The sequence below is a fragment of the Aegilops tauschii genome, chromosome 2 (assembly GCF_002575655.3).
Source record: "Aegilops tauschii subsp. strangulata cultivar AL8/78 chromosome 2, Aet v6.0, whole genome shotgun sequence".
Classification (NCBI taxonomy): domain Eukaryota; kingdom Viridiplantae; phylum Streptophyta; class Magnoliopsida; order Poales; family Poaceae; genus Aegilops; species Aegilops tauschii.
In genome coordinates, this window is record NC_053036.3 from 157,629,143 (window position 1) to 157,652,265 (window position 23,123).

Here is a 23,123-nt window from a genome sequence, read left to right on the forward strand (position 1 = left end):
CAATAAGCTACTGAGGATTTCGGGAGTTCGAATAGTATTTCAAAGAATTTTGGGAAACACATGAACAACTAGGGATGATCGAAGCCTCAATAAGTGTGAGGAATTACTCGTAGGTGTATTCATGTGGAAAAGAGCTACAAGGCAGTAGCTCAAAGGATTCTTAAAAAGTCGGAGAATAATTCGATGTATCTTGTAACAACAAGAGCAACTGGGAATGATTGTATGAACGGCAAGTGTATTTAGTTATCCATAGGGATTTATCGATGGAAGGGAATTGCAAAAGCGATGGACACAAGGGTCTCCGAAAAACATCGAAAAGTATCTTCGGGGTCTTCTGATGAACCAAACCGTCATCTGAAATAAAAGGGGCTCTCCGGGAGGAAGTAGTTACGAGATCCTAGTGTTAGAGTTAGAAAAATCATTTAAGCCGAATAGAAGAGAGATCAGAGTCCCAGAGTAAAGACGAGGAATAAAAGATCCTAACACCACCCAATGGAGATGTGGGCCTGTAAGCCACACAACCATGTTAGCAAAAGTTTTTAGTGACTAGACTCAACTTCGGCCAAGGAGTTGGAAAGGGCGCTACCTACAGGCAGTCGGCTCTGATACCAACTTGTGACGCCCTCGATTCAATCGTACACTAATCATACACGCAAATGTGTACGATCAAGATCAAGGACTCACGGGAAGATATCACAACACAACTCTAGACACAAATTAAAATAATACAAGCTTTATATTACAAGCCAGGGGCCTCGAGGGCTCGAATACATAAGCTCGAATACACAAGAGTCAGCGGAAGCAACAATATCTGAGTACAGACATGAGTTAGACAAGTTTGCCTTAAGAAGGCTAGCACAAAAGCAACAACGATCGAAAAGGCAAGGCCTCCTGCCTGGGAGCCTCCTAACTACTCCTGGTCGTCGGCGACCTCCACGTTAGTAAGCATCGACGGTGGCATCTGGCTCCTGGGCTCCGACATCTGGTTGCATCAACCGGAAAGAAGAAGAAAGGGGAAAAGGGGGGAGCAAAGGAACCGTGAGTACTCAACCAAAGTACCCGCAAGCAAGGATCTACACTACATATGCAACATTATCAAAGAAGGCTGTATATGTGGACTGGGCTGCAGAAATGCCAGAATAGAGGGGAGAACCTAGTCCTATCGAAGACTAGCATCTTCTGGAAACCACCATCTTGCAGCAACAGGAGGGAGTAGAGTAGCATAAAGTAAAGTAGTAGTAGTGTTATCAACCTCGGCCAGAGATCCTTTCTCGACTCCCTGCGAGAAAGCAATAGCAGAGCCATACTATCCATTTATCACCTCATATCCAAGTCTCATCTCAAGTATCCAGTTCTAGTTGTATCGATCGGGATACAACTCCAAGTGTCCGTTACCGTAGGACAGGCTATCGATAGATGTTTTCTTCCCTGCAGGGGTGCACCAACTTACCCACCACGCTCGATTAACTCCGGCCGGACACACTTTCCTGGGTCATGCCCGGCCTCGGCCAAACAATACGCCGCAACCCAACCTAGGTAGCATGATACATACTGCTTTTAACTGTAAAATCTTCTCAAGAGATTGGCGTTCCATGGTCGTTCTGACTCCTTGCCGGAATCATCCCTCTTGCATGCCCTTGGCTTCTGTGCGTCGATCAGGTAGTAGGAGTCGTTGCCTAGGGCCTTGCTGATGACGAAAGGGCCTTCCCAAGGGGCCGAGAGCTTGTGCTGGCCAGCTGTTCGCTAGATCAGCCGGAGCACAAGACCGCCTTCTTGGAAGGATCTTGGCTTGACCTTCCGGTTGTGGTAACGGCGCAAACCCTGCTGGTAGATGGCGGACCGGCTGAGTGCTAACAGCCGGCCTTCTTCCAGCAGGTCGACGCCGTCTTCTCGTGCTTCCTTGGCCTCCGCCTCCGTGTACATGGTGACCCGAGGCGAGTCGAACTCGATGTCAGTTGGGATGACAACCTCGACACCATATACAAGGAAGAAAGGAGTGAAGTTGGTTGAGTTGTTCGGGGTAGTACGCAGACTCCAGAGGATAGCCGGCAGCTCATCGAGCCAGCAGCCGGCCGAACGCTCCAGTGGTACAACCAGTCGGGGCTTGATGCCAGAGAGGATGAGGCCGTTTGCTCGCTCGACCTGGCCGTTTGACTACGGGTGGGCAACGGACGCTAAGTCCAGTCGGATGCCCTCTGTCCCGCAGAAACGTGCCAGTGCTCCCTTGGCAAAATCCGTGCCGTTGTCGGTGATGATGCTGTGTGGTACACCATACCGAGTAGTGATGTCTGCAATGAATGTCACGGCAGTCGGCCCGTTCAGCTTCTTGATTGGCTTTGCTTCAATCCACTTGGTGAATTTGTCCACGGCGACAAGCAGATGTGTCATGCCGCTGCGGGCTGTCTTGAATGGGCCCACCATGTCCAGCCCCCAAACGGCAAAGGGCCAGGTGAGGGGGATGGTCTTGAGTGCAGAAGCCGACAGGTGTTGCTTGGAGCTGAAGACTTGGCATCCTTTGCAGCATTTGACTAATTCGTTGGCGTCTTCCAAAGCAGTCAGCCAGAAGAAACCATGGCGGAAAGCTTTGGCGACAAGTGATCTTGAGGCCGCGTGGTGGCCGCATTCGCCTTGGTGGATATCCTTGAGGATTGCTATGCCCTTCTTTGGCTCAACGCAGCGCTGGAAGACTCCAGTGACGCTACGCTTAACAAGTTCTCTGTTTATTATTGCGTATGCTCTGGCTCGGTGTTGAACTAGTCTTGCCGAGATCTCATCAGTCGGCAGCTCTCTGTTTACTAGGAAGTTGAGGATGGGCTTGGCCCATGATGGAGCTGTGACTTCTTCTGTTGTCAGTACGACTACTGTGACCCGGGTGGGTGGGTTGGGTGGTGGAGAGTTGGAGTCGGCCACCGCCTGTTGTGTCGTTGCAGTCCCCGAGCCGATTGCTGCAGTCCCCGGGCCCACTGCTGTAGTCACCGGGCCGGGTTCTGAAGTCCCCGAGCCGGGTGCGACTATGGTAGTCCCCGGGCCGCTTGTCGAAGTCCCCGAGCCGCCTGCTGGGTTCCCCCAGTCGGATCCAACTGCATCAGGGGCAGGCGGTACGAAGATAGAGTCCGATTCTGGAGACGGCTTGATAGACGGTTTGAGGAGGCGCTGGAGAGAGACACCGGTTGGTATAGCTTGTTGGGTGGAGCCAATCCGTTCCAGGGCATCTGCTTGCTCGTTGTCGGCCCGTGGCACGTGGAGGAACTCGCACCCTTCAAAGTATCCACTGATTTGCTGGACGAGGAATCGATAGCTCGCCATGTTTGCGTCCTTGGCGTCCCAGTCGCCAGATGACTGCTGGACCACCAAATCTGAGTCGCCATAACACAGGATCCGGCCTATGCCAAGCTCTTTGGCTAGGCGGAGCCCATGTATGAGCGCCTCGTACTCAGCCACATTCTTGGAGGCGGCAAAATGGATTTGTAATGTGTATCTGAGCTTGTCGCCTTTGGGAGAGGTGAGGACGATGCCGGCTCCCAAGCCGGTGCGCATCTTGGATCCATCGAAGTGCATCCGCCAATGAGTGGAGTCGGGAGCCGGCGGCAGGTACTGGGTCTCGGCCCAGTCGACAAGGAAGTCGGCGAATGCTTGGGACTTGATGGCGGTGCGGGGCTGGTAGAAGATCGTGTAAGGAGCCAGCGCAATGGCCCACTTAGCCACCTGGCCGGATGCATCCCGGCTGCCTATGATCTCGGCAAGCGGGGCAGTCCATACGACCGTGATGGGATGCTCTTGAAAGTAGGGCTTCAGCTTCTTGGTGGCGAAGTACACTCCATAGCACATCTTCTGGTAATGCGGGTAGTTCTACTTCGAGGTGGACAGTACTTCGCTTAAATAATATACCGGCCTCTGGACTAACTGAGCTCGGCCTTCTTCTGGGCGCTGTACCACGATGACTGTACTGACCACTCGGCTAGTCGCAGCAATGTAAAGGAGCATGGGCTCTTTCTCAGTCGGCGCTGCCAGGACAGGTGGTGTGGTCAGCATCTTCTTCAACTCGTGGAAAGCTTGGTCTGCTTGGTCGTTCCACTCGAAGTGGGTGGATTTCTTCATGAGTCGGTACAGGGGGAGAGCCTTCTCCCCTAGCAGGCTGATAAAGCGGTTTAGGGAGGCCAGGCACCCGGTAAACTTCTAAACATCTCGCAACTTGGTAGGAATCTCCATTCTCTCAATGGCCTTGATCTTCACAGGGTTGCACTCAATGCCGCGTTCGGAGACCAAAAATCCTAGAAGCTGGCCGGCTGGTACTCTGAACACGCATTTCTCGGGGTTGAGCTTGATCTGGAATCGGCGTAAGTTGGCAAATGTTTCTTTGAGGTCTTCCAGCAGGGTGCCGCGCTTCTCCGTCTTCACCACAATATCGTCTACATAGACGTGGGCATTTCTGCCGAGTTGCTTGAGGAGGCATTTCTGCATGCAACGCTGAAAAGTGGCACCGACATTCCTCAAGCCGAATGTCATAGTCAGGTAGCAGAAAGCTCCGAATGGTGTGATGAAGGCAGTCTTTAGGCGGTCGGCTGGGTCCAACTTGATCTGGTGGTATCCTGAGTAAGCATCCAAGAAACTCAACAGCTCGCATCCGGCTGTGGAGTCTATCACTTGATCAATCCGTGGTAGAGCAAACGGATCTTTGGTGCAGGCTTTGTTGAGGCTAGTGTAATCTATAAACATACGCCATTTATTATTTTTCTTCAACACCAAGACCGGGTTGGCAAGCCACTCTGGAAAGAACACCTCCATAATGAAGCCAGCGGCCAAGAGCCAGGCTATATCTTCTCCTATGATCCTTCTTTTCTCCTCCGACAGTCGGCGGAGAGGCTGCTTCACTGGTTTCGCGTCCGCTCGGACGTGTAGCTTGTGCTCGGCGAAATCCTTCGAAACACCCAGCATGTCCTTTGGGGACCATGCAAAGATGTCTCGATTCTCACGGAGGAAGTCGATGAGCTCGCCTTCCTATTTACTGTCCAGGTTTGCACCAATGACAACAAACCTCTCCGGGTTCTCCGGGTCCAGAGGTATCTTCTTTGTCTCCTTGGCCGGCTGGAAGGAGCCCTGAGCATCATATTCCTTGGGGCTGGGGGACAGGGCCGGCTGCTTGCCGGCCATGGCCACGACTCGGTCCAGCATCTTCTTCTCTTCAGCAACTACGAGGGACTCGGCCAGTCGGCTGCTGGCCGCAGCGCACTCGATGGACTTCTTGTAGTCTCCGGCTATGGTGATGATCCCCTTTGAACTCGGCATCTTCATCTTGAGGTAGGCGTAGTGGGGCACAACCATGAACTTGGCCAGGGCAGGTCGGCCAAGCAAGGCGTGGTAAGGGCTCTCTAGATCCACTACTTCAAACCAGATCGCTTTTCGGCGAAAGTGATCCTTGTCTCCGAAGAGAACATCCATCTTGATCTTGCCGATTGGGGAACAGGACAGGCCGGGTACGATGCCATGGAACACAGTCCGGCTTGGCATGAGCTGCTTCGCCTTGAGGTTCAACTTCTCCATGGTGTCGCGGTACAGTATGTTGATGCTGCTTCCACCATCAATCAGCACGCGGGAAAAACGGGCAGCTCGCCTTTCCGTCGCGAGGGTGACGTCCAACACCAATGCGTAGGAGCCGGGAGACAGCATCACCTCTGGGTGATCGGCCCGGCTCCAGCTGATAGGCCTTTCAGACCAATGCATGAACTAGGGGTTGCTGGAGGCGACCGCGTTGACTTCTTGGTGCTGTCGGCGCCGACTGCGCTTGTCTTCAACCTGGCTCGTGAAGACGACGTAGGCGGCATGCTCATCTGGGAACTCATCCTGAATGGCTCCGACTGCTGGTCGAGCAGCCGATTGCTGGGGGCTGGAGGCGACGGGCCAGGAGGCGGAGGCGGCACCAGCCCCTCGCCCTTGGAGATCCGCGTGAGCCAATGGCACTTCCGGGTCGTGTGGTTGGACGGCTTCGCGCCGCTGTGGAACTTGCAGGGGGCATCGAGAGTTTGCTCGTAGGAGAAGGCCGGCTGCCAAGCCGGCCTGCCGCCCTTCTTCTTGGGAGCGGGCCGCTCTTCGGGCTGCTCGTCTTTGACGGTGGCTACTTGCCGACTGGTGGAAGGCGGCATGGGGGCCTTGCGCTTGTGGTCGTTCTGGTAGGGCGTCGGTTGGAGTCACCATCCGGCGTCTTGGGAGCCGGAGTGAGCACCTTTCCAGAGGCGTCCACTCGGAGCTCGGTCTTCATCGAAGAGTCGGCCATGGCGTACTTGTCTGCTATGATCAGCAGCTCGTTGAGGGTAGTCGGCTCGTCGCAGAGGAGTCGGTGCTTGAGGAGGGTGCCCTCTCGGCACCCGGCGATGAAGTACTCTATGGCTTGAACCTCGTGCACCCCCTCGCAGGAGTTGCGGAGCTCGGCCCACCGCGTGAGGTAGTCGCGAGTCGATTCGCTGGGCCCTTGGACGCACAAGAAGAGTTGGCGGGGCTTGGGAGGCCGCTTGTATGTGTTGGTGAAGTTGCGGACGAAGACTTCCGTGAAGTCTAGCCAGCTGTTGACGCTGTAGGGCTTGAGGCTGTTCAACCAGGTGCGTGTCGTGCCTTGAAGCATGAGAGGGACGTACTTCACGGCAACGCGCCTGTTGCCGTTTGCTATGCTGACCGCGGTAGAGTAGTCGATCAGCCAATCTTCCGGCTTCACGGAGCCGTTGTACTTTGGCGTGTCTCTGGGGAGTGAGAACCCTTTGGGGAAGGGCTCGTCGCGGATGAGGGGGCCAAAACAAGGCAGGCCGACATCATCTTCTTCTTCTAGCGCCAGGGATCGCGCTAGGCGGTCGATCCGGTGGCAGGCATCATTCTCGCCGACTCCTTTGCGGTGGTCTAGTCGGCCACCGAGAGTCGGATGCGTGACAGGCGGCGGGGTGGGATATCTCTCCCCACGAGGCGGGGGGAGGCGGATTGCCTTGTTGTTCCACCGCTCGGGGGCGGCCTTCTGCGTCACGCTCGATGGTGACCCGAGTTCGGCTGCGGCTAGCAGCCGGCTCCTTGTCTTTCCTTGCGCGGGCGCCGCTCGCAGTCGGCGATCGGGATGTCGCGGCATGTTCTCAGCATGGGGGAGGACTCTCAGCGCGGGCGCCGGCTTCATGCCGTTCTGCGGCCGCGTCGATCAGCTGCTGGATGCGCCTAGTCATGTAGGGGAGCTCATCAGCCCCTAGCCCGTTCATCTCTTCTGCGGCCGCCTGAGCGGCACGCAGGTTCTCGAGTGGCGTGGCGCAGACTGGGCGGTCTGCTCCCAGCATGCTGGCGATGGTTGCGTCGCGCTTCTTGACGAGGCCGGCTCGGCTCGGCCCGCCATGAGGCGGCGTACCAAAGGCGGCGCGGTCGACTTCGCGCTGGTGAGCCTCAGTGAGGCGTCTCATGGATGCTATCTTCTGGCCCTCCGCGATGAGGGCGAGGCGGCGTGCCTCCAGAGTCTCGGCATCGGCGTCGGCCGAGATGGGGACGGACAAGTCGTGCAGCGCCGCTTGTAGGGCGTCGTGGGCGTTCTCGCCCGAGACGGTGCCGTGGCTGATGACCAGCACCTCAGTGACGACACTGCTGCCACTGTCGGCTCGAGGGAGAGGGTCGTCGATGATCACCACGTCAGTGGGGAAGGCGTCAAGCGGTGCCATGTCGGAGTCGACAAGCATCGGGTCGGTGGAGCCGACCGACTCCAAGTCCACAGCAAGCTCGCTGGAGACGTGAAGCTGGTCAAGGAGGCTGACGAGGCGGCTCTCGGGGTAGTCTGTCCCCGCGTCGGACGCGGGCTCGTCGGAGATGCGAGTCTCGCCAAGAAGGTCGGCGAGGCAGCTCGCCGCGTAGGCGTCGTCGACGCCTTGCAGCGCGTTAGGGCAAGCGCCATCGGGCGTAGCGGGCTGGCTACGCTCGCGGGGGAGGAAAAGGGTACCCGTCCAGAACAGGTCTCCGGACGACGGTGCACCTGGCCCCACGGTGGGCGCCAAATGTCGGGTGGTAGGTGCGACATATGCCAATGGGTGGCTTATCAGTGTGGGAGCCAGTAAGACATCGCCGGTGCCTGGAAACGGGATAAGGCGAAGACATGCACGCCGGCGAATCTTACCCAGGTTCAGGGCTCTCCGTGGAGATAACACTCCTAGTCCTGCTCTGCGGTGTCTCCGCATGATCACTAGATCAACACGAGTAGCAGTGCTCCTTGAGCTGTTTGGCTAGGGGAAGAAGGAGGGCAAGGCTAGCTCTCCTTTTCTCTCTATGTGGTGTGTAAAACTCTATCAGCTCCACCCTTTGCATGGGTGTCCCGGGGGATTTATATAGGCCTACCCCCCAGGGGTACAATGGTAATCCGGCTGGGCGCGGGTCCCAGCCATCAGTGTCTGTGCTCGCCGGCTTCTCCGCCGGCCGCAGGGGCCCGCCGACTGGTGGGTCCCGCCGGCTGCCGGCCTCTTGGCCGACAGGCCGGCCCCACCGCCTGGGGGCCTTGTCGGCGGCTGGTTACTGTTGCCTCGCCCCTGATGACGAGGGCTTTGTCGAGGTAAGCATGGCTACAGTGCCGCCGCCTTGCGGGCTCTCACTATAGCCTCACCTTGTCTTGTCTCCTTAATGATGCACATGTTTCGAGGGAGGGAGGTAGCCGGCTATGCCCCAGGCCGACCAGGGGAGGCCGGGCCGCCTTCGAGCGTTTCTCTTGCTAAAGGGGCCCGCCGCCCGCGGGCCATACTGGCGCCTGTCCTGGGTGACGTCGAGGTCAACATGGCTACAGTGCCGCGCCGGACGGGGGATGGCTGATCCGTACGGCGCCCGGTGGCCATGCATGTTCCGGGATTCGGGGTTAGTGGGTTGTACTGCGGCCACGCCTCGTCTTATCACCGTTATGTGGGTGCAGCCCTGGTGGGTGCAGTCTTGGCCGGCTTCTGGGAGTCGGCCTTCTTCATGGCCGGCTTCTGGGAGTCGGTCCTCTTGGGGCCGGCTTCCTGGAGTCGGCCATCTCGTAGCTTTCTTCGGGAAGGTTTTTGAGGCCGGGTCGCCTTCTGGTACTCGGCCCTGGGGATAGCCGGCCAGAGGAAGGCGGCCCCATGCTCCGGATGCTTGAAGGCTCGATTGGCCTGATAAATTTTCGAAGAGCCAGGGGGAGTCGGTTAGGCTACCCGTGGCCATTTACTCCGACAGAAAGGGGGGAGAAACAGTAAGTATAAAGCAAACGTAGCATCACAAAGCATAACATGGCAATATGCGGTGCTAGGGGTGAACTAACGCGGTACTACACGTGGAAGACGGAGGGGATAAACATCCGAGGATGAATTCCCGGCGTTAGGCGGATTCCGGAGAGAGGAAAAGAGGGGGAAAGTTCCAAGTTCAGCATGCTAGGGGCATGTGACAGATGAACGGACCACGTATTTGGATTCGTTGGATTTTCTGAGCGACTTTCATGTAGAAAACATTTTCATCCGAGTTACGGTTTAATTTCTATGAATTTTCAAAGATTAAAGCATTATGTGGATTTATTAATATTAACAGAAAAGGAATACTACGCCAGCATGACATCACTGTGACATCAGCAGTCAATAGGACGGCAGACCAGGTCAAACTGACCAGTGGGGCCACAGGGACCCACATGTTAGCCTCTGTGGGTTAACAGTGGATTAATTATTCACACAGGGTTAATTAGGGGTGTGGGCCCGATGTGTTAGTGAGTATTCTAATTAGCAGATTAGTTTGACAACTTAATTATCTTAATTAAGCGCAAGGGCCCAAAAGTCAGTGGCAGGGGGTGAACAGTGCCCGCGTTGACCATAGTCAACACGGTCAACTAAGGTGCTGGGGCCCAGGCCAGCCTCAGCGGGGTGGGCCCTACGCTTGCCAGGTCAGCAGCGGCGCCGGAGGAGCTCCGGCGAGCTCGCGCACGACGGCAGATCGCCGGAGATGCTCGGAAAAGCGCCACAAGACACCAAATCGCACGCGGTTTGTTGCATTCGAACGAGGACTCGATGCCGCACCGCGTGGTGTGGTCGGTTGGACTCTGGGGTGACCGGAACTGCGCCGGCGATGAGTGGGGGCGGTGGTGGCTTTCGGGTGGAAGTGGATTAGCAGCATCAGTGCGCAAACGGGCGAGGCAAAGGGGGGAGCGAGGTCCTACGCGCGCGGGCGAGCTAAACGGGCACTGGCGAGGGACCATTTGGTCGCCGGAAGCTCGTCGGCGATGAGCCCCCGCGGTGATGGGCTCGGGCACGTACGAGACGGCAACTACGGGCATGTTGGGGGCGAGGAGAAGAGAGCGGGGAGGAAGGAGAGCTCACCGCGGAGCACAAGGAGGCTCGGTGGCGGTTTAGGAGCTGCAGGGGCGGCGCCGGAGACGAAGAAGATCGACGGCAACCGGAGATGGGGACGAGGACGAACGGCAGCTGCGGTGCTTCCCAGCTCCACCTGAGGGCACCAGACGACGGAGTCGACCCCGGCGGAGCTTCACGACAAGACGGCGGAGCGCGGCGGTGGCTGTGGCTGCGGTGACGACGGAGAACGGCGGCGACCGCGTCGGTCTCCTCTCCAAAACAAAGAAGAGGGAGAGGTGGATCTGGGGGAGGAGAGGTGCAAGTGGGGGGGGAGAGGGGATCGAGGCGACAGGGAGGGAGGGGATCCTTATCCCCACTTCGGTGAGGCGCATGGCGACGAGCGGGTTCGACGGCGACCGCTCGCGCGGGTCGGTCGAACAGGAGAAAGGGGAAGACGACAGGCGAGGGGAAGTGGGCTGGCTGGCATGGGCCGACGGCTAGCTGGGCCGTTTGGCCCAGTGGGGCAGGGGCCTTTTTTCTCTCTTCCCTCTGCTTTCCTTTTCTTTTCTTTTTTTTCATTTATTCCTGTTTTGCAAATTGCTTAGCCACCATTAGAGTTTTATAAAATATGTGACTTAGCTCAACAATTATAGTGCAATATTTACCACTGCCAAAAAAATGGTTTGGAGCCAAAATGATTTCATTTGAATTTTTAATAAATGATATGGCACTTTAAATTTCTTATTTGATGCTGTTTCATGTTGTTTGAGTCACATAATGAATTTAGGTGATGTTGTTTTTCTGAAGATAATTAGTTATGAATTATTTTCTATTTAATGAACAATTTAGTTTGCATGTTTGAGAATTTTGAATTTCACTCATAATTTGAATTTGAATTTGACTTTGATTTTTCATCAAGTGATAAATAGCTCAGTAAGCATGGTGACCTGGCACCATTAACAGGGGATTACTGTAGCATGACACTGGGGGTCAGCAGGCCGCGCCGAGAGCACCACGGCGGTGGACGACGGCGAGGCCTAGGAAGGGGACGACGCGACAGTGGAAGCCCGCGCGGAGAGGAGTACGAGGGTTCACTGGTTCGGCTGCGATGGGAATAGTAGGGGGCGGTGAGGCCTCCGCGGCAGCACAGCTGGCCACGGGAGGCAGGAGCTTGCGGCATGACTGGCGCTGCTTTGGGCGGCTGGAGCAAGAAGACCAGAGTTTGAAGAAGCACTACGGCTGTTGAATGGACATCGTACGGTCACTGGAGCTAGAATCGTTCATATTGACTAAGTTGACAAAGCCCTCCGTCCCCGTCAACTTAGTTGGCCCACAACTCATCCTCCCACTATGGTGGGTCCCAGCTAGCAGGGGGTATTCATTTTTTGTGCGTAATAAGGAGGCACTTCCTTGCGTGCGAAGATATAGCTGGTGGGTCCGACATGTCAGCGGGGGGAACGTTTTTTTGAGGCCCTTCCGGTGGGTCCCAGCTGTCAGGTGGAGGAATCATTATTTTGCGCGTACAGTCCATGACCGATGGATGTCGTTTGTTGACCACGTTGACCAGGCCGCGCCGAGAGCACCATGGCGGTGGACGACGGCGAGGCCTAGGAAGGGAACGACACGGAGCCAGGGAAGACTCAGCGATGGTTGCCCACGCGGTCCGGCTGCCGTCGCCGGAAAATAACAGGAGGTGTGGGTGAGTAGAGGAATGGCCTGGCCAGCAATGAAGTAGGGTGGGGCGGTGCGGCCTGTGCGGCAGCACAGCCGGCCACGAGAGGCGGGAGCAGGCAGTCCCACCGGAGCTAGTTTGGGCGGCTGGAGCAAGAAGATCAGATATTGAAGAAGCAGCACGGCCGTTGGATTAACATCCAACGGTCACTGCTGCTAGAATCGTTTGTGGACTAAGTTGACAAAGCCAAAGTACACGTCAACCTAGTAGACCCACAAGTCAGCCTCCAAATCTTTCCCGAACAGCATACAGCCCGAAATTTCTAGCCAGATTCAAATTAATTTTAAATCTAAATATACCTTAATTTAAATTCAATGAAATTTTACCCGCGCAAAAACAATGAAATTTAAAATATCAAAATCCGAAAGAAAACAGTATTTTGGAACTAATTGCGTGTTTGCTGTATTTTTTCATTTTACAGCCCATTTATTATTACTTATTGCCCATTTTCTGGGCAAAATGCATCCCTCCTCGTCTTGAAAGATTTCCGGCCCAGCAGGGCATAGAAAAGCAAGTAGGCCTACGTTGGTTATTCTGCAAGAAAAAAAAAAGCTGGCTAGCCATTTTTAGAAAGGAAAAAAACAAACTGGGCTGGTCATGTGCTAAACATATGAAATAAAAGCCTCGGCTAGACGGGCCACGGGTCCCGCACAACCCAGTTGATACCCTTCTCCGTCCCGAAAAAACAAAATTACTGCGCGCGCTGCTGGGTCCCTACTGTGATCCTCACCATGTACAGTCATCTCCTTATTCCTCTCGGTTGTTGACCATGTTGACAACACCGGAGGGCGGCGCTGCGGCGAGCGAACCAAGGCGGAGGACGATGGTGAGGCCTCAGACGGGAACGAACAGGAGCCGGGGAAGATCACAGCCAGCCGTGGGAGGTGGGAGCAGGCGGTCCCGCTGGCACTGGTTTGGCTTTGGCGGCTCGAGGAAGAAGAGACTGAAGAAACGCGATAGACGTTGAATGTCAATCCAACGGTCAAGGTTGGCACAATCGTTTGTTGACTAAGCGGACACCAGGTAGCATACTTTTTTATATATAGGAAGAAAATTGCGAGGAAAATGCGTTCGTCTGCCGTCCTCCTCACAGGGAACGTTCGCCACATAAGTGACTAGCACCCTTGGTTTTCAACCGAGAGGTCTTGAGTTCGAGTCCCAGGAAATCTCAATTTTGTCCTCCTTCCTTCGCCGCAAAAAAGGGAAAGAAAATCAAAGACTTGGGAAGGCGTATAGAACAAGCTAGTGTACCAGTAAAGAGACGTTGCCGAGTTTTAGAAAAAAGAAAGACGTGCTCCTGTAGCTGGTTCGAATCCAAACCTAGACTATGACTATATATGGTGCTATGCTACTCTACAAGTAATGAAACTGACATATCCAACGTTTGCTTCTCGTCTTCTCTACTTACTCTGCCTAGCATCAGAAGCTCTGGCCGCAACAACCATGTTCGCTGGCTGCTCGTCCACCTGCTCTTCAGCAGGCAACAACCAGATATGTGCCAAGTCGCCACCCGTACCATCGCCTGTGGGTCTCATCACACCCCCGCCGGCACGCGCGCCACAGCCGATTGCTCATCGCAACCCGCTACCGTTGGTGTGGTGCTACTGCTGCAAATCACGCAGAGTCATCCGTCGCGTCTCAACCACAATCCGCAACCCTGGCCGAGTCTTCTACAAATGCCCGAATCATGGGGTAATAATATGTTTAAGTGTTGTTCTGCTGCTTTCAGTTGCTGATTTTTTTAATAGTTTGGTTGATGATCTTCCAATTTGATTCGTGCAGAAAAGGGAAGATTCGTGTGATTTGTATTTCTGGGAAGTTGCTGATGTGGGGGAATGCAACTACGCTGATTATTTGGTTAGCCGAGGAATCCCAATACCAACAGGTTGGGGTGTTGGACAAGTAACTGAAGGAACGGCAGAAGAGGAAGATGCAGAGCAGAAGGTTAAAGATACAGTTCCTCTGATCATGGCCAAGCAACAGCTGCTGAACGGCCTTGACAGCAATGAGGAGATGAAAGAGCTTGTGAAGATAATGGGAAAAATCGATGTGCTATGTAGGATGATTGTCTCTTTATTTGCAGTGTATGTAGCACTCGTGATGTATTGAGTGGCTACGACATGATCACTTTGCTGAAACTAGTAATGAATGAAACCTGTGTAGCAGGCTGGGCGTAGTGTTGTGAACATCTATTGATTTCTATTAACGGAAATCAGTGGGTATCCCCTTTTGCTCATATAAATAAATAAATAGCAGAGGCCCTGTCGGGTCATCTTTGTTCTCATTCGAAGACGTCGAGCAAATTGCAGTCCAACAGCAAACTATGTCATCAAATTCAAGTTTCACAGCCAAATATGAGTACAACTAAACAACAATGTCATCATGTTTTAGTTGTCATACAATCACCAAACACAAATCAGCATACATAACAAGTGATGTTCTCACAGCAAAATACTACACAACATGTTCATCAGGTTTCAGTTGTCATAGCAAACACAATTTCACATAGTAGATAAAAAACGTCTTCTCACAGGCAAATACGAAAAAAACAATGTAATCATCATCCGCAGCAGCAGCGTCAACATCTTCGCCATGTGTATCAGTCTGAATCGTAATTCCCCACGGTGTCATCTTCTTCTTCGTCCTCAACGTCCTCGAACGTTGGCTTCTTCTTGATCAACTCTTGTATGTCCACAGCACGACAGGCAATCTTTTCGCCGGCGTCATTGACGTGATGGTTCTCAAAGATATTAGGAACATCTGTGTTATCTTGTTCATCAGGAGCAGTGTAAGCATCATCTTGTTGTGCAACTTCATTAAACGAATTCCTCTGCTCAAACCTTTGCAATACTCTCCAGTCATCGCTACGTGCAAATGTGTCTTCCAAGAAAAATATCTGTGTTGCTTGATTTGCCAAAATAAAAGGCTCGTTGGTCTGGTACGCCGCCTTGACATTGATGGATTTGAAATAATCATCAGCTCTGGGTTTTGCGATCCTAGAAAACAGGTTATACCAACGACAGCACAACAGAACCACACACCGATGATCCTCGAAACTGGAGATATACTGCAACTGAACAATGTCTGTTATGTTAGCATACATTTCAGTTGTCTCTTTGTCATACATATCCGTGCTCATGATGGCACTGTTTTGTGTCTTCCTGCCTTCGTCTCGTGCAAGGGTGTTGTAGCGCACATCTCCAACAACGCAAGATTCATAATGTCTTACCCGAGTATCAGGACCCATTGCTAGTGAGTAAAGGGCATCATCAACTGCCTGCCCATCCTCCCGCATCTTCTTAACCTATGGTTAGAAAATAGACAAGCTGATCATCTTATGTACTCAATATATTAAAAAAAACTGACAGTGCACTTCAAAAGCTTACATGGTTCTTGAACCATTTCACAAATCCTGCCATAACTACTTCGTCAATGTTTCTTGGATTTTGCGGCAGTAACTCCTCTTTGTAGATGCTGCACAACATAGTGATCGCGTCAAACATCTAAATATATAAGAATGTGCTGCAAGTTTAGTAGATTACGATGTATAAGCTGCAGTACTGCACTTACTTGATATAAGGTAGTATCTCAGGACAGTTATTCAACACATACCAAACCATTTTGTCCAAATCTTTAGGTTTGTCCTCTTGTCGACTCTTCCCTGTAACTCGAACAGAATAATCGAAAACATTGAGCCCGGGATTGTCTTCACCCACCTCTTTGCTAAGCTGATCAGCTGTTTCAATGTATTTTGAGCAGAATGTCAACGCTTCTGTAGCAATGTAGGCCTCTGCAATGGAACCCTCGGGTCTAGCTCTGTTCCTAACATAGCCCTTGAAAGTGCCTAGCCGCCTTTCAATAGGGTACATCCAGCCATACTGTACTGGACCTCTAAGTAGTGCCTCATCAGGTAGATGAACAGCCAAATGCACCATCACATCAAAGAAGGCTGGAGGATATATCTTCTCAAGGTCGCATAGGATAGTTGGTATCTTGTCTCTAAGACGCTCCAAAGCATCTATCCTGATATTCCTACTGCAGAGTTCCCTGAAGAATTGTCCCAACTCTGCAACTGCTCTGTATAAGTCAGGGCGGCCCAATCCTCTAAGGATAACAGGTAAAACCCTTTGAAGTAGGACGTGGCAGTCATGAGTTTTCAACCCTTGTACCTTGTTTCCATCTGCACTGACTCTCTTTTCATGGTTGGAAGCAAATCCATGTGGGAATCTCACACGTGACAAGACCTCGTAGAATTCTTTTCTTTTTACCTTGTCCAAGACGTACACAGCTGGTGCCATATCCCGTGGTTTACCTTCATCTTGCACCTGCAAATCCTTTTTGATACCCAGGTGTGTCAAATCAATCCTAGATTTTAAGGTATCTTTCGTCTTGCCTTCAATATTAAGAAGTGTGCCGATAATGCTGTCACATATATTTTTCTCGATGTGCATCACATCAAGATTATGCCGCAGATCCAAATCTTTCCAATGCTCCAAGTCCCACAGAGTGGACCTGCGGGTAAACAATAATCTCTCTTCTACCCTGCCACGCTTCCTTTTCCCGCTACCATTACCAGGATGGTTTCCTGGTGTAATATGCCTGACCTTCTCTAATTCCACTTGCAACTCATCGATGGTGAGCCTCTTTGGCGCATCACAGTTTTCATGCTTTGCATTGAACACATGTGTTCGGTATTTTCTAGGATGTGGCTTGTCCTTGGCAAGGAAACGGCGGTGTCCAATGTAACAGATCTTGCTAAGTATTGCATATGACAGCGGATTCCTGTCACGGCGAACACATGCATTGTAACCATGTGTCGTTCGCCCTGACATAGTGCCCAAAGCCGGATAATCATGGATGCACCAAATTATAACAGCACACAGAAAGAAATCAGCTCGTGGGCTGCTATATAGGTCTCGAGTGAGAACACCCTTCCATAGCTGTTGAAGTTCCTCCACAAGAGGCTCCATGAACAAATCAAAATCCTTTCCATGACTTTTTGGACCTGGGATGAGCAAGGCCATCATGTAGTTTGATTCTTTGGTGCAGACATTTGGAGGCATGTTGTAAGGGATAACAAGCACTGGCCACATGCTATATGTGGCACTCTGGTGGCCAAATGGGTTAAATCCATCTGAAGCTAAGCCAAGTCTAATGTTTCTGGGGTCAGCAACAAACTCTTTGTGTTTATCATTGAAGCTTTTCCACTCACTACCATGAGATGGATGGCTCATTACATTCTGATCTCTGTACTCCTGGTTCCTAGAATGCCACAGTACATCCTCTCTTGTTTCAGCATCATGAAACAACCTCTGCAATCTTGGTGTAATTGGAAAATGTCTCAGAACATTATGAGGAATCCTCTTCACAGCATCACCATCTTTCCATCTTGATGATTTGCATTTCGGGCATTCACTTAAGTTGGCATAATCCTTCCGGAATAGAACACAATTATTGTTACAAACATGGATCATATCATATCCAATTCCAACTGCACGAAGGAAATTCTTCATTTTACTGTAGGTGTGTGGCAGCTCAGACGTATCTGGGAAAGATTTGCGGAAAGCAGCCAACATCGCATCGAATGATTTGTTGGGCATCCGCTCAGATGTCTTCACCTGAAGAAAGGTGACCATAGCTGAGAATACTGACAGCTTATTTCTTGGGGTGACAGCAATGTTGCATTGTTCCAACATGCGGGCCCACCGTTTTTCTTCTACAGGTGAAAGTTCACGGAATGCACGAGCATTTCGTAGCATTGTTTCAATGTTGGTCAAACTCACTGGCTCCGCCACCACCACCTCCTCCTCCTCTTCCAGCCGAGCATCAGGCAGATCAAGATGGTGATCTGCTGCTTCCACGTAGTCAATAACATTGACATTCACAGCTTCACCATGATGAACCCACCTAGTATATGTGACCGACATCCCATACAAGTGTAGATGATTTTGCACAGTTGACTGGGGTCTTGTAACTGAATTCATACAACTGCTACACGGGCAGAGCACATCTGATTTCAGACCACCGTACTCAGCTCTGATAAAGTTCATGAAGTTTTCAACCCCCTCGACATATGCAGCGGAGAATCTTCGAGCAGAAGTTATCCAAGTCATGTCCATCTGCTAGACATACAAATTAGTTCTTCTACTAGATATTACAGGAAAAACATATATGCTTTTTTATGAAGTCCAGAAAGAAAATACCTAGGTCGATGTCTAAAGCTATGGCAAGATATTTGGACGAGCAGATCTAAGTAACGAAATATATGTAAAGCTAATTCAGCAAACAGATTTGAGTGCCAAATTATGGCAGGCTGTTTGAGCAGTCAATGAGCCCGAGCACACAGCCACCGAACTATCGAAGGCCATCGCAGCAACAAAGATCGAGTATAAAACGGTGTAGAGCTATTTCACCTAACAGATTGGCTACTAGACCATGGCAATCTACGTCACAATAAATATATGGTAGGATATTTTAGCAACTAATCGGCCTTGGCATGCCATCTCAGCTAAGCAGATTGAGTGCAGAACAGGGCAAGGAAGCTTCTTAAGCAGAGCATATTGACAGTAAACTACTTCGGCAAACAGTGAGATTAACAGCGTCTATCAGCTAACATTCAGCGCTACACCGACATGAACGGGGCCTCAGTCTAGAATGTGCGTACCGTGGGAGAAGCGGACCGCCGTGCGTCTCCACACGAACGTCACCAGCGGTGGCGGCGCTGACCGCCGTGCGCCTCCACAAGAACGTAGCCAGAGGTGGCGGCGCGGCTAGAGGACGGCAGTCTACGAGAGCGTACTGGAGCGAGAGGATCGCCGAACCGCGGCGCCGACGTATCGGCGCGGCGGGGAGGGCGGCTTTGGCGGAGCGAATGGAGTGGAGGGGGACAGGGGGGAGGGGGTTTGGGGAATATTATTGGCTAGTTGGCCGAAGGACGGTTGAATCGGATTTGGGGGGAATTTTTGGGTGTGGGGGGGCGGGAGGATTTTCGCGCGGTGGGCGGGGGGAGTTTGGCGCATGGTCGGTTTCTCCAAGTGCAGTCCCACGTGTCAGTGAAGAGGCAAGCCGAAGCGCGTTCCGTTTGCGTGAGCCGTGTGCAGGACCGAACGTGTGTGGGGTGCAATGCGACCGCGACATGAGTGATGTGAGTGTACCTCCTTTTTTCCTTTTAAACTAGGTGCTTCGCCCCCTAAAAAAAATTGTTGCTTCGCGCGATCCATCGACACTACTACTAGTAATCCGGTAATCCCGACTAAAACGGCGCGGCCGGGTCTTTTCCCGCGCGATATGCTGGGAGGTTGGCTTAGTTGGGTTTTTTAGGACGAGTAATGCTACACCTACGTAATCCCAGTTACGTAATTAACGTAATGTGAAATGTGTGAGCTGTTGATTGTAGATTGGGAGGAGGGAGGGGCCCACCACCATGAAAATCAGGGGAGGAGAGAGAGAGGCAATTTACTTTAACCCTTTCGTAGGTTCCCGGTAGATGTAGAAAGATGTGAAATGCGTGAATGTGTAGTGGACGTACTATTGGAGTGCCTAAGATAATTTGTGTATGTATAGACCCTATGTGTTTATTTTACTTCGCATGTTAGATTTGTCTCGGTTCAATAAAAAGCAGAGTTGGTGATGATGGTGTGCCTGTCATCCTGCAATATAGACCGTCCGATCTATATCTAACGGATAGGAAGGAAACTATGACAATTTACCCGCACTCCTCTCCACATTTGCAGATAAGGCTTTCCCTCGTTCATCCTTTTCTCCCATAAGATCTTGATCTTCCGTGCAATGCACGGGCATCTTACTAGTACTCCTACAATATGTATATTATTGTGAAAGTTCATATACACTGGCCGAGATTAATGCAAACACGGCAGATTTTCATTACATTTCGAACTTTTATAGGACAGAAAAATAAAAGAAACCCGACCCTAAACCTATTCTATGGCGGCGACCGACGTCCTCCATCTGCGATCTCTATGTACGGGGGCGGGGTTCAAGACCCGTGAAGTGAAGGTGCGGTCTCCGGCGAGGAAGAGTAGAACACGGGATACGGACCGGCCAGTTGGCACACCATGCCTTGCCGCCTCCCATGCCCTACTCATCCTTGGAGGAGTCCCCGACCTCGGCGGTGCCAGACGTTAGACGGCGGCAAGTAGGACGCGTGGCTGACGGTGCTCCCATCGTCGGCCGCCAGCGTGGCCACCGCTTGTGCGGTCGCCTCCGCGTCCGGCTACACCGCTATTGCGTCGCGAGAGGCGACTTGAGCGAGGGCGGCGACCTCGAGCTTCATCCCCGAAGACAAGCTCTCCCGCAGAGCGTTCACACTTGGGGTCATGGCGGATGTGGTGCCAGGTAGGAGGACGATGCGCTATGGTGTGGAGGTTAGCTGGGCGTTGCCGCTTTAAGTAGCCGGAGTTGGTTCCTCGGCACCGAGCCTCTTAACGACGACATACAAACGGACGGCATGAATGCGGGCAGCTGGCACCGGCTGGGAACGCACCGCGTGACGCCGCGAGGGACGAGGGTTTTGGTGTGCCAGGCTAGTCAGCTGCGGTCGTGGCAACGTTGGAGATGCCCTTTGCTCACATGCGATCCCCGCATGTCATTGAAAAAGCAAGACGACCCGACATGGTCTCAGGTCCAGAGGATGCAGTTGGCTGCGCTACACCACTCTGCGGACGTGTTGCGGCGCCCCGTGCATCCTCGACGAGCCAGGTGTTGGGGTGTGTTTGGATTGTGGCCAAAGTGCACCTTACCAAAATTTTGGTCATGACCCAAAGATTGGTCTTTGTTTGGATGGTTGCCATTTTTTGGCATGCCAATGAACTCTAGCCAACTCTAGTTCATTTTTCTTGCCAATGTCGGCCAAATCATGGGCAACCAATACCTCAACCAAAATTTTGGTCATGGCCCAAAGATTGGTCTTTGTTTGGATGGTTGCCATTTCTTTGGCATGCCAATGAACTCTAGCCAACTCTAGTTCATTTTTCTTGCCAATGTCGGACAAATCATGGGCAACCAATACCTCAACCAAAATTTTGGCTACCCAATGCTTTGATGGGGCAACCTTGGGCACAAACCAAACATACCGTTGGTCGTGCCACAGCACTAACGCCACCCTCAGCACACTGAAACCGACCGTGTCTAGCGACGATATGAGCATGTCGCTCACCGCGGTCGCCGTGTCCAGAGGCGGTGCTGGAGCTGCGCCCCGTTGTTGGCCCCAACGACCCACATGAACGGTTGTCGGTGGCGAGGAGGTCGTGGGCGAGCTCCTCCATTGGACTAGTCTGCACTACGTCGTCCCGACGGGTGTGCCCCACATGTCGGTTTCCCTGTTTTCCCGGCCATATTCGAGCGTCAGTGCTCCGCGTTGCGCATTAGGCCTTTCACTATGTAGGCCAAGCGAGACAACTTATTGTTTATTTGAGCCGTTCAAGTATAATCATGTGGCGTTTGCTTATTTCTCATTCCTCTCCAACCCTCTTCTCCATCGATCATGTCGCCCTCCAGTCGAGTCCATCCTCTCGCATGCCTCATTTGAACATTCTGCCGAGTATCATTCGCATGTACCCACCCCTAGTACTCTTTCAATAGATCTCCGGACCCCGAGATGAAATCGAGAGGGAACGAGTGGGGGCACGTGATACCTAAGGCGGATTCAAAATTTTTAATCGGTGATCATAGCATCCGCAAATCATATATAAAGGGCATTCAATGTTCGTTTCGTTTTTGAACGTACAATATACTCCCGCTATCCTTTCTAGTTTACATAAAGTTTTATGTGTAGTCAAAGTATCTCTACTTTGATCAAAAAGGTATCAACATTCAACAACGCCCAATCAATATTGTTAGATTCGTACTTACTCCTAGATTTGTACTCGAGATAGTTTCCAATTTGACTATTGACAAGATTAATAGTACATGAGATGTATAATTTGAAAATTATATCATTGGAAACTCCTTTCACATACGAATTTGACCGTATGCTTGTAAGTTGCATGTCATATATTATTACTCTAACATTTGGTCAAAGTTAGCCTCGAAAAACGCATTAGACCCTGTATGCTTTGTGTAAGTTGCATGTCATATATTATTACTCTAACATTTGTGTAAGTTGCATGTCATATATTATTACTCTAACATTTGGTCAAAGTAGTATAGTGGAAGTGGATCCTCTGACGTAGGTATCCCTGGCTTACCCTCCCTTTTGGTCACTTACTGGCGGACCCCGTGCTTGCTAGGCCCCGCATGTCAGTTACTCAATGGGTTCGGCCACGTCAGGGGATCCTCATCTGTAGTATACTCCCTCTGTTTTTATTTACTCCGCATAAAACGGAGGGAGTGGTGGTATAATAAATGACGCGGGCGGGGAAGGGGGGGGACGTCGGTTTGCTCTCAATTGCGGTCCCACAAGCGAGCGAAAACGCAAGACGAAGCGCGTTCCATTCGGTGAGCGACGTGGAGGGTCCAGCGTGCCAGGCTGGAACGCGAACGCGACAAGAGCAATGTACAGTCAAAACCGATTGACCGCTCGTCACCGGAACCACTATTCACACCAGAACCTTCGCTGCTCGGCCTACGCCAGCCACTGCCCTAAAACCACACCAAATCTCCAGCCCATTCCCCCACCTTTCGATCCCCTAGCCCGCATCAAGCGTCCCCTAGTTCGCCGGAAAGCCAAGGTGCGCCGCAAGATCACTTACTACAAGAGCTGACGCCGGAGCGCCGCGCAGAAATCGCGGTGGCGGTCGGCGCCACAGACCTCCGTTCCCAAGCTCGCTTTGCGGCGGGCCAATCCCCGAGTTCTTTGGAGCCAAGCTACGAGGAGGAGGAAGCCGATCCAATGTTCATGGCGGAGGTCGCGGCGCAGAAGGCCCCCGATGGGTATGAGACGATGGACGTCGACTTCGTGCCGGCGTCCGAGTCCCCCATGGTGCAGGCGGACCAGCGGTTCAACATGGCAATACTAAAGGAGGACCGGGAGGCAGAGGCTCAACTCGACGCGGAGCGCGCACATGCCGCTGCCATCGAGGTTCTCCTGCAGGTGGAACCGGATGTCGTGGATGTGAACCGGGCGGCGGAGGCTCAACTTGAGG